The 16,355-nt window shown below is 42.4% G+C and overlaps 1 protein-coding gene across 1 annotated transcript in view; it reads left to right on the plus strand.

Moving 5' to 3' along the window:
- FAM81B (family with sequence similarity 81 member B) overlaps window positions 1-16,355 on the plus strand; it is an 83,632-nt gene that overhangs the window by 47,336 nt on the left and 19,941 nt on the right. The gene's annotated exons all lie outside the window — the stretch shown is intronic.

A 16,355-nucleotide genomic window follows, 5' to 3' on the forward strand; every position in this document is an offset into this window, starting at 1 on the left:
AACCACTTAAGCCCCGGAGGATTTTCCTGCTCAAAGACCAGGGCCTATTTTGCGATTCGGCACTGCGTGACTTTAATGGACAATTGTGCGGTCGTGCAACGCTGTACCCAAATGAAATTGACGTTGTTTTTTTCCCCACAAACAGGGCTTTATTTTGGTGGTATTTGATCACCTGTGCGATTTTTTATTTTTTGCGCTATAAACAAAAAAAGAGCATCGATTTTGAAAAAATAACAATATTTTTCACATTTTTTATATGAAATTCCCCAAAAAATGTAAAAATTTTTTAACATTTAAGGCCAAATTTTTTTCTGCTACATATTTTTGTAGAAAATAATAAGTGTATTTTGATTGGTTTGCGCAAAAGTTATTGCGTTTACTAACTAAGGGAAAGATTTATGTAATTTTTATAGTTTTTTTTTAACGAGTAATGGCGGCGATCTGCGTTTTTTTTTTTTTTTGCGGGACTGCGACATTGCGGCGGACAGATCGGACCCCTGACTAACATTTTTGACACTTTTGGGGGTACCAGTGACATTACTACAGTAATCAGTGCTATACATATGCACTGTTACTGTAAAAATGACACTGGCAGGGAAGGGGTTGACTTTATTAGTGATCGAGGGATTAAGTGTGTCCCTAGGGGCATGATTCTAACTGTAAAGGGGTGTGGCTTGTGATGTAACCACAGAGACATACGATCCTACATAGCAGGATCGTATGATCCCTGCAGTTACACCAGGAAGAATGACAAGCGGCTTTGTTTACATCAGCCGCCTGCCATTTCTCCCTCTCCAGCGGGAGATCGCGAGTGTCCGGCGGACATCGGAGCCGCTGGTCACACGCGCAGGGATGCAGGGGAACGAGCGGGGGTAGTACTACGTCGCTTTGCCCAGGAGGGGCTGACTGCCGCAGTAAATATACTGTGGGTGGTCGGCAAGTGGTTAATAATAGTCGTTAGTGGTGGAGTTTTAACTCTCCTAAAATGCATGTCAACCGGGCCATAAACGCGCCACAAACATGCATAGGGCGTTTGGCGGAGCATTTTTATTTCTCTTTTAACGCTTATCAATCGCACCTATTAATGAACATTAACGCTATAGGCACGTTTGATAAGCATCAGTATTTTGAGCAAGTGTGAACAAGCCCTAAGGGTTCTGGATACATAAGCAATGGTATTCCTTACCTGGTCTGCATGGCGTTATGCAAGAACCACACCAAAGCCACATTCTGAAGCATCTGTAGCACTAATAGTAGGTAGAGAAGAATCATAAAATGCTAGTGCTGTACTGCTCATAAGCTTTTTTACTGTTTTAAAGCTGTGCTGGGAGGTCTCTTACCAGACCATGTTTGCATTTGCAAGTAGTAATGCTCTCAATGGCTCAATAACTAAGACGTAATTGGGAACACATTTGGAATACCATGAATAAAGATTGAAGAAAGCACAGAAGATCAGAAAGTCCGTTGGAGTAGGTGCTTGTATCACAGCCTTTCCATACCCTGTATCAGGCAATAGTCTCTTTCGTGATATAATGTGACCTAGAGATAAAAACAGAGTTTGGCCAAAGCAACATTTAGAAAGATTCAGTTTCAGTCTTGCAGATTCTGGCACTTTAGAATATTCTTAAAGGTAATTATCATGATGATCTAGAGCTGGGCTATATACAATTACATCATCCGGATAGACTGTACACCAGGTACATTATTGTGGATTGAATATATCAGTCTTCAAAACAACCTGCCACTGAAGCTGATTACTAAGGTACTTGTTTGTAAGGTAATGGGCCCACATGGGTAATAAATGTAGTGGGCTCCCTACTTTCCTTATCTACTTTACAGTAAAACCTGATGATACGCACATTGAAGATCCATTTTAAACAATAATTTTCGTTCCTTCAAGTTCTGAAAATACGTTCTCAACATGGCAAGGGATAATATCAATAACAACAGCTTTTTTTAGTTCACAAAGTTCAACACACAATCTAAAACCTCCTGTTTTCTTCACTGCCACAATAGGAGATAACCATTCAGAGGCATCACATTTTTTCAATCACATCTTATATTAGTAGTCTCTTAAAGTGGCCGTGAAGGTAAAGTTTTTTTTTTTTTCTGTCTTAATGCTTGCTTTTCATTAAGGTAAATTAAGGTAAGTTTTTTTTTTTTTTTGTCTTAATGCTTGCTTTTCATTAAGGTACATTAAGGTAAAAAAACCTTTTAATAATAGCTCCCTTGCAGCCCCCCCAAAAATTTACCTGAGCCCGATTATGATCCAGTGCTGTGCATGTCTGCAGCAGCTCTTTTCTCCGCTCTCAGCCTCCCGCTGCTTTTAGTCAAAACCTGTGAGAAGAGAGCGGGGGACGGGGCCGGGCCGGGCTGTGAGGCTCAATAGAAGCAGACAGCCTGGCTCGGGATCAAGCATGCATGAGTGCCCCCGTAGAAAGTGGCTTTATATGGTGGGCAGTCGCCCAGGAAGAGGAGTGAAGAGCGATGGCAATGGCACAGAGTAGGTAAGTATGACGTGTATTATTTTAATTAAAGAATGTAAAGCTTTATATCACTTTACATTCTTCAGAATCAACATATTTTATAGAGAAGGGTAAGCATCTCAATTTCTGATTTTTTTCTTTTTGTGTACAAAGTTTTTTGCACTGCTCAGTAAGGTGTTGTTGGTGGTGAAACTTTGGACACTGGTAGCATAGGGGGCATAAGACCAGTTGACTAAAAACTTACAGTCGCTGATAGGCAACGAAGGACAGGAATAGGATCTCTAAGATAACTAACCAGTTTCAGAATTGGTGTAGTAAGTGGTTCATTTACAAAGTGGATTCCCTCAGGTAGCGTAGAGACATCAGATCCAGTATCAAGCATCAGGATAATGCAGTAGCCTTCGTTAGCATAAACCAGTAGAACCCACCCATAGCAGTATTTGTTCTGTTTATGTGCAGCAGTTTAGATTAGTCTGGTTTTGTTCCTTTGTATTTGGCCTGAAAATGTGCCTTACAGGAGACAAATTCACGGCCAGTATGTTTCCAGTAGTCCCCTGACTGACTGTTTGCCTCAGGCATAGTAGTTTCATTTTGGCTTGAAATTGAAATAGTCTTTGCTAGAGTTAAATCATGTTCCAAAAGCAATCTTATGTGGGCTGAGTTTTGTTTTTTCTACTAATTGGTCTCTTATGATTTCATCTGTTAGTGTTCCAAACTCACAGGTATCAACTAAGGCATTTTTTTTTTTTGTTTTTTGTTCAACCACTCGATGTAGCTGGGGGAATCCTTCCCGCTGAGTGTTTGCATTCTGATAGCAGGTTAGTCTTCCCCGTCATCAGAATACAGTGGTCAGCATTGCAGGCAGTAGCCTGCGGCGCTGATCTAGCAGTGGAAACCCGACAGGGTGGTTGTACAGAAGTCGATCGTTAGAGTAGAGTATAGAAGATACGCTGTACTTCTGCTCTCAGGTGATGAATAAGTAAAGCGCGTGTTATAGCAGTGCGTAAGTCCTCCTGATTAGCAGCAACTATATAATTTTATAATCAAGCATTCACCCAGGCAGTCTAATAGGATCAGACAGCCATCTACATTTCTCCTCTATGTAGGAGGCCTGGGGGCTGGCTGACCTCCCAAGGTCACTCTTGAATATTTGTGCCCTCTTTCAGGTTGTTCCACTCGCAATAATCTTCTTAGTGATTGGCGAGGGAGGTACAAAAATTCCTAACTCTGACTAGTGCAGCCTCCCATACTACTGCCAGGGATACTCCCCTGCAGCAGGCAGAAGCAATTGATAACCAGGGCCCTGGAGAGACCCAAGAAAGCTAAAATAATTAAATCCATCTCAGGCTGACTACAAGTTTAGCAAATACTAAATAAATATACAGTCTTGCTTAAAGCAGGATGAATATGTATATAAACCAAAAAAGAGAGCGGCACTCACGGGTCTTGAAAGGTAAACACACAAGGACAGTTTTAATCAATATGTCGACAAGGCATGAGCTCGTCACAAGCTTGTGTCTCGTCAAAACATTGATTAAAACCGTCATTGTGCATTTACCTTTCAAGACCTGTAAGTGCCGCTCTCTTTTTTGGTTTGATATGTGCCGCAGTCGCTGCTGTACACCGGCCCATTTTTTATCCCTGATTTGTGTGCGGTGGCAGCCATTGGATATCATATATATATATATATATATATATATATATATCAACAGTATCTCACAAAAGTGAGTACACCCCTCACATTTTTGTAAATATTTCATTATATCTTAGTATAACAGTAATAGCATAATAGTAAGAGGAAATTTCTGAAAATTAAGGGAATTCCTTGGGGATCCCCATGTCATCAGAACTAGTGTCCCAATTGGAAGATTTCCCCTCTATTACTTTTCTGGGGACAACCCAAATTGTTGGGATTTTTTTTACTTTCACTTTTAATGATAAACAGGACGCATTGAAAGGGTGAATCTCCCTAACGAGGGCGCAGACAGCAATAAAAACTGACAAGCATTCTTATCCGTTTGCACACTGTCCAAAACTCAAAAAAGGTTTGTCTTAACTTATACAGTATCTCACAAAAGTGAGTACACCCCTCACATTTTTTGTATATCTTTTCATGTGACAACACTGAAGAAATGACACTTTGCTACAATGTAAAGTAGTGAGTGTACAGCTTGTATAACAGTGTAAATTTGCTGTCCCCTCAAAATAACTCAACACACAGCCATTAATGTCAAAACCTCTGGCAACAAAAGTGGTTACACCCCTAAGTGAAAATGTCCAAATTGGGCCCAATTAGCCATTTCCCTCCCTGGTGTCATGTGACCCTTTAGTGTTACAAGGTCTCAGGTGTGAATGGGGAGCAGGTGTGTTAAATTTGCTGTTATTGCTCTCACTATCTCCTACTGGAAACTGAAAGTTCAACGTGGCACCTCATGGCAAACAACTCTCTGAGGATCTAAAAAAAGAATTGTTGCTCTACATAAAGATGGCCTAGGATATAAGAAGATTGCCAAGACCCTGAAACTGAGCTGCAGGACCGTGGCCAAGACCATACAGCGGTTTAACAGGACAGGTTCCACTCAGAAGAGGCCTCACCATGGTTGACCAAGGAAGTTGAGTGCTCAGCGTCATATATAGAGATTGTCTTTGGGAATAAGATGTGTGAGTGCTGCCAGCATTGCTGCAGAGTTTGAAGGGGTGGGGGGACAGCCTTTCAGTGCTCAGACTATACCCTGCACACTGCATCAAATTGGCCTGCATGGCTGTCATCCCAGAAGGAAGCCTTTTCTAAAGATGATGCACAAGAAAGCCCGCAGACAGTTTGCTGAAGACAAGCAGACTAAGGACATGGATTACTGGAACCATGTCCTGTGGTATGATGAGACCAAGATAAACTTATTTAGTTCAGATGGTGTCAAGCATGGTGTGGCGGCAACCAGGTGAGGAGTACAAAGACAAGTGTGTCTTGCCTACAGTCAAGCATGGTGGTAGGAGTGTCATGGTCTGGGGCTGCATGAGTTCTGCCGGCACTTGGGAGCTAAAGTTCATTGAGGGAACCATGAATGCCAACATGTACTGTGACATACTGAAGCAGAGCAGGATCCAACATGATAACGTCCCCAAACACACTCCAAGATGACCACTGCCCTGCTAAATAAGCTGAGGATAAAGGTGATGGACAGGCCAAGCATGTCTCCAGACCTAACCCTATTGAGCATCTGTGGGGCATCCTCAAACTGAAGGAGCGCATGAGTGAAAGAGGACTCCAGTGGCAATCTGTGAAGCTCTGGTGAACTCCATGCCCAAGAGGGTTAAGGCAGTGCTGGAAAATAGTGGTGGCCACACAAGATATTGACACTTTGGCCCCAATTTGGACATTTTCACTTAGAGCTGGTTCACACTACTCCGACTTGGGAGGCGACTTGTGTGCCCTCAAGTCGCTCCAAGTCTCTTGTCATTACAAATTCAATGTAAATGAATGAGATCCGTCTTAATATGCACTACTGAAGTTGCTCCGACTTCAGAAAAGGTTCCTGTACTACTTCAAGGTGACCTCTATCCGACTTGTGCACATAGACTTCAATGGGAGTCGCCTCTAAGTCGGATCCTTATCTATTTTCAAGCGACTGTGATCAGACTTTCCAGGAAGAAGAAAAAGATTAGCCAGGCATTCCCCACAGACAAAGTCGCCTATCATTTAAGTCTCTTACAAGTCTCTTGCAAGTCTCTGCTAAAAAGTCGCTCCTTCATGGGGCGACTTTCTGGTCGTGGTAGTGTGAACCGGCTCTCTTTTGTTGCCAGTGGCTTAGACATTAATGGCTGTTTGTTGAGTTATTTTGAGGGGACACCAAATTTACACTGTTATACAAGCTGTACACTCACTACTTCACATTGTATCAAAGTGTCATTTCTTCAGTTTTGTCACATGAAAAGATATAATAAAATATTTACAAAAATGGAAAGTGTCCTCTTACAAGGAGACTAGCTGCAGCCGGTATCTCTGTGACTGAGACTTAAAAGAGAAGTATGGGAATGCTTTTAATACCAGAATCATACTTACCTAGCTGGATGCAGCATCTGTCCTACGCCAGCTCTAAGACTGAGAACCGATCGGATCGCTAATTTTTCAGAGCTTTATGAGCAGAGAGCTAGTGACTGCCAATCACCGGCTTTCTGTTTTGCACCCCCCCCCCCCCCCAACGCCCCTGAACTCACTGGAGTGCGGGTCTGAGAGGCTGAGGCGGGTGATGGTCCAGGCATGTGGGCGAATCCTGACCATATGATCGCAATCTGTCCCGAGCCTGGACCGGCTCTGTGACGTCAGCCAACAGCGGACTTGAGCCCGCTGTCTGCTGAAAATGGGTCACAGGAGTGCAAAACGAACTGCACTTCTGTGATCCATAGAAGTACAGCCAAACAAGCTCTACCTGTACTGCTACTTTAAGATAAAGCTGTGTGCTGTCATCCGATGGCCCATACTTCAGAGAGAATGGAGGACCCTCATCTGGGGGCAGCTAACGTGCCCAGTCACTGCGGTCTCTCTGAGCACCTGAGAGCTGGAAACAGCGTAATTTATATTTCCTGGGAGTGTCCAGAAATTCTGGGAATTGTGGGAAAAGGAGGGTAAAGAGGAACTCCATTACAGAGCTCTCCAGGCTCCTGGAGACTAGGCAGATTTAATTTAAGGGAATAACTTACAGGCTACATAACTGACTTTTTTGGTCTGCATGCCAGAGGCAGCCAGGCAACTAGCATTTTGAAAAGAAGGTCAGCAGTTGTAGCACATGTACAGTACTTTTCTCATAAAATGTTTATTTTAAAGTAGAAAGTAATTTGGCTGACTTTGGTCCCGCCTCTGGATATGCTAGTTGCCTAGCCGTCTTCAGCAGTTCCAGAGTCACAAAATTGAAATAAGTATTAGATATGGACTTCTGCCATTTTTGTAACTTTCTTGATCTGCACAAAGCTATATACAACACCATTATTTTCAGCAATTATCCTGAAATGAAATAAACAATGGTATAATGAAAAACAATTCAGAATGTAAAACACTGTAACTGGTGTGGATGTGATTAGGGGACAATTTGACTGGTGTGGTGATCAGGGATACTGTGACTGGTGTGGTGATCAGGGATACTGTGAGTGGTGTGGTGATGACCAGAGACACTGTGAGTGGTGTGGTGGTGATCAGAGACACTGTGAGTGGTGTGGTGGTGATCAGGGATACTGTGACTGGTGTGGTAGTGATCAGGGATACTGTGACTGGTGTGGTGGTGATCAGGGATACTGTGGCTAGTGTGGTGGTGATCAGAGACACTGTGAGTGGTGTGGTGGTGATCAGGGATACTGTGACTGGTGTGGTGATCAGGGATACTGTGACTGGTGTGGTGGTGATCAGAGACACTGTGAGTGGTGTGGTGGTGATCAGGGATACTGTGACTACTGTGGTGGTGATCAGAGACACTGTGAGTGGTGTGGTGGTGATCAGGGATACTGTGAGTGGTGTGGTGGTGATCAGAGACACTGTGAGTGGTGTGGTGGTGATCAGGGATACTGTGACTACTGTGGTGGTGATCAGAGACACTGTGAGTAGTGTGGTGGTGATCAGGGATACTGTGGCTGGTGTGGTGGTGATCAGAGACACTGTGACTGGTGTGATGGTGAACAGGGATACTGTAACTGGTGTGGTGGTGATCAGAGACACTGTGACTGGTGTGGTGGTGAACAGGGATACTGTGGCTAGTGTGGTGGTGATCAGAGACACTGTAAGTGGTGTGGTGGTGATCAGGGATACTGTGACTAGTGTGGTGGTGATCAAAGACACTGTGAGTGGTGTGGTGGTGATCAGGGATACTGTGGCTAGTGTGGTGGTGATCAGAGACACTGTGAGTGGTGTGGTGGTGATCAGGGATACTGTGACTGGTGTGGTGGTGATCAGAGACACTGTGAGTGGTGTGGTGGTGATCAGGGATACTGTGGCTGGTGTGGTGGTGATCAGAGACACTGTGACTGGTGTGATGGTGAACAGGGATACTGTAACTTGTGTGGTGGTGATCAGAGACACTGTGACTGGTGTGGTGGTGAACAGGGATACTGTGGCTGGTGTGGTGGTGATCAGAGACACTGTGACTGGTGTGATGGTGAACAGGGATACTGTAACTGGTGTGGTGGTGATCAGAGACACTGTGATTGGTGTGGTGGTGATCAGGGATACTGTGACTAGTGTGGTGGTGATCAGAGACACTGTGAGTGGTGTGGTGGTGATCAGGGATACCGTGGCTAGTGTGGTGGTGATCAGAGACACTGTGAGTGGTGTGGTGGTGATCAGGGATACTGTGACTGGTGTGGTGGTGATCAGAGACACTGTGAGTGGTGTGGTGGTGATCAGGGATACTGTGACTGGTGTGGTGGTGATCAGAGACACTGTGAATGGTGTGGTGGTGATCAGGGATACTGTGGCTGGTGTGGTGGTGATCAGAGACACTGTGACTGGTGTGATGGTGAACAGGGATACTGTAACTGGCGTGGTGGTGATCAGAGACACTGTTCCAATGGTAATTAGGGACACTGATTGCTAATAGAATGTAAAAAAAAAATATATATAATTTTTATACTTTTTACAATATATACAGCGGTTAAAAAGAAGTATTGAACACATCAACATTTTTCTAGGTAAATATATTTCTAAAGGTGCTTTTGACATGAGATTTGTACCACATGTCAGTAACAACCCATGCAATACATACATACATACAAAGAAACCAAAACAAATATGTTCAGAAATTAGGTTATGCGTAATAAAATGGAATGACACAGGGAAAAGGTATTGAACTCGCTAACTGAAATGTATTTAATACTTGGTATAAAATCCTTCGTTGGTAATGACAGCTTCAAGATGCCTCCTGTATGGAGAAACTAGTTGCATGCATTGTTCAGGTGTGATTTTGGCCCATTCTTCCACACAAACAGTCTTCAAATCTTGAAGGCTCCATGGGCCTCTTTTATGAACTCTGATCTTTAGTTCTCAACATAGATTTTCTATTGGATTCAAGTCAGGTGATTGGTTGGGCCCATCTAGCAGCTTTTTCTTTCTTTGAAACCTATTGAGGGTTTCCTTGGCTTTGTGTCTGGAATCATTGTCTTGATGAAATGTCCACGCTTGTTTAATCTTCATCATCCTGGTAGATGGCAGCAATTTTTATCAAGAATGTCTTGGTACATTTTTTCATTCATCCTTCCTTTAGGGACATGAAGTTTGCCAGTACCGTATGCTGAAAAACAGCCCCACCCCATGATGTTCCCACCTACAAACTTCACTGTTGGTATGATGTTTTTGGGGTGATGTGCAGTGCCATTTGACCGCCAAACATGGTGTGTATTATGGCCTCCAAATAGTTCAATTTTGGTCTTATCTGACCAAACTATATTCTCCAAGTATTCCACAGGCTTGTCTAAATGTTTTGCAAAAAAATTTAAACAAGCTTAAACATGCTTTTCCATCAGCAATGGAGTCTTGTGTGGTGAGCGTGCATACAGGCCATGGCATTGAATGCATTACTTATTGTTTTCTTTGAAACAATTGTACCTGCTAATTCCAGGTCTTTCCAAAGCTCTCTACGAGTGGTCCTTGGCACTTGGACAGCACTTCTGAGAATTCTTTTCACTCCTCTGTCAGAAATCTTTCGAGGAGCATCTGGTCATGGCTGGTTTAATGTGAAATTATGTCCTTTCCACTTCTGGATTATAGCCCCAACAGTGCTTACTGGAACATTCAGAAGTTTAGAATTTCTTCTGTAACCAATCCCATCAGTATGTTTGTTGCTAAGGTCTTGAGAGATTTATTTGCTTTTACCCATCATGAGATGTTTCTTGTGTGACACCTTGGTAATGAGACACTATTTTATAGGCCATCAGTTAAGACTAAACAAGCTGATAATAACCACTTCTGGACCAGAAGGTTTTACCCCCTTAATGACCGGGCCATTTTTTGCGATACGGCACTGCGTTAATTTAACTAACAATTGCGTGGTCGTGCAACACTGTACCCAAAAAAAATAGGTTTTCTTTATTCCCCAGAAATAGAGCTTCCTTTTGGTTCCTTTTGGAGCTTCCTTTTTTCCTATTTGATCACCTGTGCGATTTTTAATTTTTGTGCTATAAACAAAAAAAGAGCAACAATTCTGAAAAAAAACACTATTTTTTACTTTCTATTATAAAACATTCCCAATAAAAAAATGTAAAAATCAAATTTTTTCATAATTTTAGACCAATATGTATTCTGCTACATATTTTTGGTAAGAAAAAATCCCAGTAAGTGTATATTGATTGGTTTTTGTGTCTGCAAACTATGAGGAAAGATTTATGTCATTTTTATGTATTCACTTTTTTTTTTAGTAATGGTGGCGATCAGCGATTTTTAACGGGACTGCAACATTGCAGAGGACAGGTCGGACACCTAACTGACATTTTTTACACTTTTAGGAGGACCAGTGACATTACTACAGTAATCAGTGCTAAAAATATGCACTGTTACTGTAATAATGACATTGGCTGGGAAGGGGTTAACACCAGGGGCCATCAAAGGGTTAAGTGTGTCCCTAGGGGGTGCTTTCTAACTGTGTGGGGGATGGACTTGCTGGATGAACACAGAGATCTGTATTCCTAAATAGGAGGAACACAGGATGCCTGTGTTCACCACTGACAGAACATCGGTCTGCCGTGACTACATCGGCAGACCGCCGTTCTGTCTCCACGGGGAGCAATCGCGGGTGCCTGGCGGACATCGCATCCAGCGGACCCCCTGATTGGCTCCCCCTATGACCAATTGGTGCTTGCGCGCCTCCACTAGCTGTCTCACAAAGCAACGTACAGGCAAGTCGTTTTGCGGGACAGAGCCGACCTGCCACCGTATAAGTACGGCGGCTGGTCGGCAAGTGGTAATTTTGCACTGACAAGGGGCAGAATTGCTTTCTAATTACTGATCGATTTCAGCTGGTGTCTTGGCTTTCCGTGCCTTTTTGTACTTCCCTTTCTTCATGTGTTCAAAACTTTTTCCCTGTGTCATGGGACAGGAGGATGCATTTTCTTATAATAATAACTAAACTATAACTATGAATAAAAACCCAACACAAGTTAATATTTTTTGGCATAAATAATGGCCGCGGCACTTTATTTTAAATAAATGAAATAATTCTTTATTCAAAATTCAATCCAATAAACTTTTCCAAATCAAACAAAATTATAAAACATACATCTGTATCGCTTAGTTCCAGAACTCAAGCGAAATAAAACATATTTTTAAACCACAAAGTCCCCCCTTGATTCAAGGGTGACGTCACCACATAGAGTGCCAGTGACGGGAGGGAGGGAGGGGTGCTCGCCCGGCAGTCACTACTCAACTGAGGGGCTTACCTCAGGGACCCTCTATATATAGCCTAACCCCAGAATCTTCTAGAGGGGCGCGCGCCACTGCAAAGCCCGCCAGAATTGTGAGGGGCTCATTTCTTAAAGGGACAGCGTCCTCCATATTAATAAAAAACTTGACACAAAAATTATATATTTTTATTTTTTTCACATCCCCTGTCCCATGTGCAAGGGTGCATATTACTTGTGCCCTCTTACCATTCTATTTTATTACATATAACTTAATTTCTGAACTCATTTGTTTTGGTGGCCTTGTATGTATGGATATTATGGATTGTTACCGACATGTGGTAAAAAGTTCATGTCATTAGCACCTTGAGAAATACATTTACCTAGAAAAATGGTGGTGTGTTCAATACTTATTTTACCCGCTGTATATACAAATTCAATAAATAGTAAATTGAGTGGGTTTTCTGACTGGTCTAGCAGCAGTGTTTATTTATAGCTTTAATGGTAAACCAAATAAATGTACTTTACAGTGCAAATATACAGAGCCTATAAAAAGCAGTCAACGTGTTGTAAGCTTCATTGTCATAGAACATTGACTCGCAGTGGATTTATTATTATTTTTATATACTTTTATTTATTTGGATACTGATCAACTGAATTATACTCTTCAACAGCAAAGGAAAAACAACACTTTGTAAATTCACCGTTGTTCACCTTTTTTTTTATCTTCTAAATTCCAGCTCCCCTATGTACCAATATAGCATTAATGTACTTCTTTTGCAGAAATAAAGCAGCTTTATTCCACACACACTTACCTCAGTCTTTACATGGCTGTTTAAAAAAAACATCCCCATTACTTCTGCCTTACTTCCTGGACAGACTATAGGTCATGACCCAGGAAGGAGTTGACCAGCTGACCTCCTTAGAACACACCCTGCATCATCTACCCTCCTACCTACCACCCACTTCCAGGTACATGTTTTTAAATGAAATGCAATAAATCAGTTATCACTGTTCTCACTAAATACACAGGCATAATTTTTTTTTTTTCTTCCTTAACTTTTATCTTGCATAGATCGATCATTTGGAAGAGTGTGCTAAACAATCAGATAACAGCCTATGTGGGTAGAGCTGTAGAACTGAAAACAGGAGAAATATGTTCTGGGTTATGTAAGGCTTACCATACACTAGACAATCTCTTTAGATCCACCATCTACTATGTAGTATAAAGGCCTGCCTTACTGGATGCAGTGTTATTGGCTAGATAGATATCTCCTATTATATAGTTGAAGTGATACTTCAACTATATAACAATGTTTATAGTTTTTTTTTAAAGGTTTTTATTAAACAAACAAAACACAGTACACCAAAAGAAAAATGGCAGTACAGCAGAAAAGAGAGGATACATAACATACAAAGCATCCTCTCCAATCATCTGGCAAAATAGAACAACAGTACAGAGAATACACAGTAATCGTGGTAAAAGGAGCACAGCAGAAAACCCCCGGGGGGGTAACACAATATCATATGCAATATATAACAACACATTCGGAGCAAAAGAAGGCACTTTAGACATCGCCTAGGCAGTGTCAGACACCGAGGAGGCCTTAAGGTCAGAGTCTACCCAGAAAGACCAGATTTTACGGACTTTTTTGGGACAACCTCTGGCCTCATACGTCAGTTTATACAAAGGCAGAGCCTGATTAACAATAGAGATCCAAAATGGAACGTCAGGGGGTGTGGAAGATTTCCAACGGAGAGCAATAGCTTTCCTAGCATAGAAGAAGAGCAAACGCATAAATAGTTTTGTGCGAGCAGGAGCATCCTCATCATCCACATACCCTAGGAGACAACGAAGGGGGTTACAGACATTGGACAACTGAGAGATATCGTTTATAAAGGTCGTCACCCCTGACCAAAAGGTACGGATAGGGGGGCAATCCCAAAACATATGAAAGAAGGATCCCTCACCATCAGAGCACTTAGAGCAGAGGGGGGAGGATAATTTACCAATTTTATGAAGGAACAGGGGTGTGTAGTAAGCCCTATACAGGAATTTTAACTGTATGACTCTATCCCTGGAGGAAATTACAACCGGGATTTGTTCAGGAAGGACGTCATGCCACACCTCCTCCGTCAAGTCCGGGACGTTCTCACTTGGCCCTGATCACTGTGACCAATCACAGAGCTCACACAGTATTAAACAATGACAGTATTGTTTACTACTCTTTATGTGCTTGCTGTGATTGGTCACAGCGATCACATGGTACCAGGGCCGCCCATAGCATCCCAGGACAACAATTGGTGATTGGCTGGTGAACACAGCGGGTCACAGATCCTGCCACTGCACATTTTACAGCAGGACATACGCCTACGTCCACCCACATCAGCACTGCTTTCATCCAACCATATATGTACAATGCTTAAACAGGAGGCAGTTAAAGTGTATGTAACCCCTAAGAATTAACTTCTCCTTTTTGCTTCCTTTTGGTCTGTTAGAGTATATGTACCTATAAAGTGCTTTATTATATCTGTTCTAAAAATATCTATGAATCCTACCACAAATCTAGTTATTGGATTACTTACTGTGCTGCACTAATCAGTTAATATTGTTCCCAGTTCTCTCTGTCAACTACAGAACAGAACACATTCACCTACATTAAGGAGATGGAGAAGGGAGGGATGAATTGCAATGCTAACACGCTTCCTGTATTAAACTGGCCATACATGGTTTAAAATTTGGCCGGTTCATCAGAGACCGGGCGAGTTTTGATCCATGTATGGGCACCCAGGTTGTACACAAGTCCTTCTATCAGTTAACTTGCATACAACCAGCCTGCCGGGTTTTTCCCAAACAATTAGTGCCGCCAACTGTCACAATCAGGGGTCAGGCTCGAAGACCAGTAGCTATGGCAGTGGCAGCTCACACAGGAACCAGCAGGATAGGAACATAGGCAGGTCACCCAGGCAGATGACGCAGGCTCACCTGAGTTGTGGAATCTAAGTACTAACCGGTGTTCACCGGCGCTCCTGATGGTGAAGATGGATTTTGCTGCGTGCTAGTACCAGGTCGCGGTCCTTAGCATTGCCCCACCAGGAGGTGAGCAAGCCAGGGTCCAGTAGCAGATATAGCAGGTAGGAATCAAGCAGAAGCATAGTCAAGGAGTAGCCAAAGGTCGGTAACGAGTAGTTGCAGGTTGGGATTAAGCAGAAGCGTAGTCAAGGAACAAGCCAAATGTCGATAAAGAATGGTAGCGAAGATACAGACGGCAGCAAGAGAGACAAGCGAGATATTGGCTGGTGAAGGCACAATATTCTGGCAAACGGGGAGTGCTAAATCATAGCTTAAATCAGGAAGTTCATGAGAGGAGCAAAGGGTTCAAGGCAATTAAGATTCACGGCAGGATCATTCAAGGATTTGTCCAGGGAGCTGTGCAGCATTCCAGGTGGCTACATAAGCAGAGTCATTGCCAGACACAATGGAGGTCCCAGGTTCAAGTCTGGGTCCTGACACCAACTATAGCTGGCAAATCACTAATTTTGTGTTCTGCTGGCAGAAAAATGCTCCCAAAGCACCCCACCAGCAGAACACAATAGCGCTGCAGGAGGCATTTCCCCCACCAACACTGAGTGTTGATGTGGGAATCAAGCCAGTTTCTTTCCTTCCACCACAGTTGAAAAATTGCATAATCTATGGCCTACCTTAGCTTGACAGCTGTGCTCCTCTATATTTACAGTACAGTGAGTGAATGCTGTCACCTTAGGATAGGAAATGCGTTACTGGCAGGATCAGCAGATACAATTAAAGAAAAAAGAGCTGCAGCTACTACAGCTAAAGACTGGGGTGCTGCAGTATATTACAGCTTTGTTCTTGGGCTTAGATACGTTTCAGCTATGGGGGAGAGATTATGATTCCTCCTAATGACCTTGGGTCATTTCGTATTTTTTGTAAGTAACTGACAACTTTTCATATTTATTTGGAGCAATTTGTTTTCCTGTTTTCTTTATGATTATTCTATAGTCTGATACTTATGTATATTTACAGGTATTGGTTTTTAATAGCTCCTGATGAGTGGCCTATGAGCCATGAAATGCGTCGAGCTTACGCTTTGAAGATTTATCATTTCTTGGAGAATGACGAAACGTTTTATGATATACATTATTTATGATATGGTTATTACCTTGATATGTATATATATATGAATTTAGTGATTTTATGTCTTGTTCTCCTTTCATTTATGTCTATATTTATTACTGATATATGCATTGTACATCCTTATGTGTATCATGAAATGGCAAAAAAATGTATATTTGATTACTGTATATTCTCTTTATATTGAGTACAGTGACTGATCTCACTGAAAGTCCCACAACCCATGCTCTACTTTTTCTCTACCTTTCAGCTATGCTCTTCTACCACAGAGATTGAATTTACAAACAAAGACGGTTCATTTTGTCAGTTGCGATCCAAGCTTTGCTCACAAAACTGGTATTCCA

This window comes from Pelophylax lessonae (genome assembly GCF_965119305.1).
Source record: "Pelophylax lessonae genome assembly, chromosome: 1".
NCBI lineage: Eukaryota > Metazoa > Chordata > Amphibia > Anura > Ranidae > Pelophylax > Pelophylax lessonae.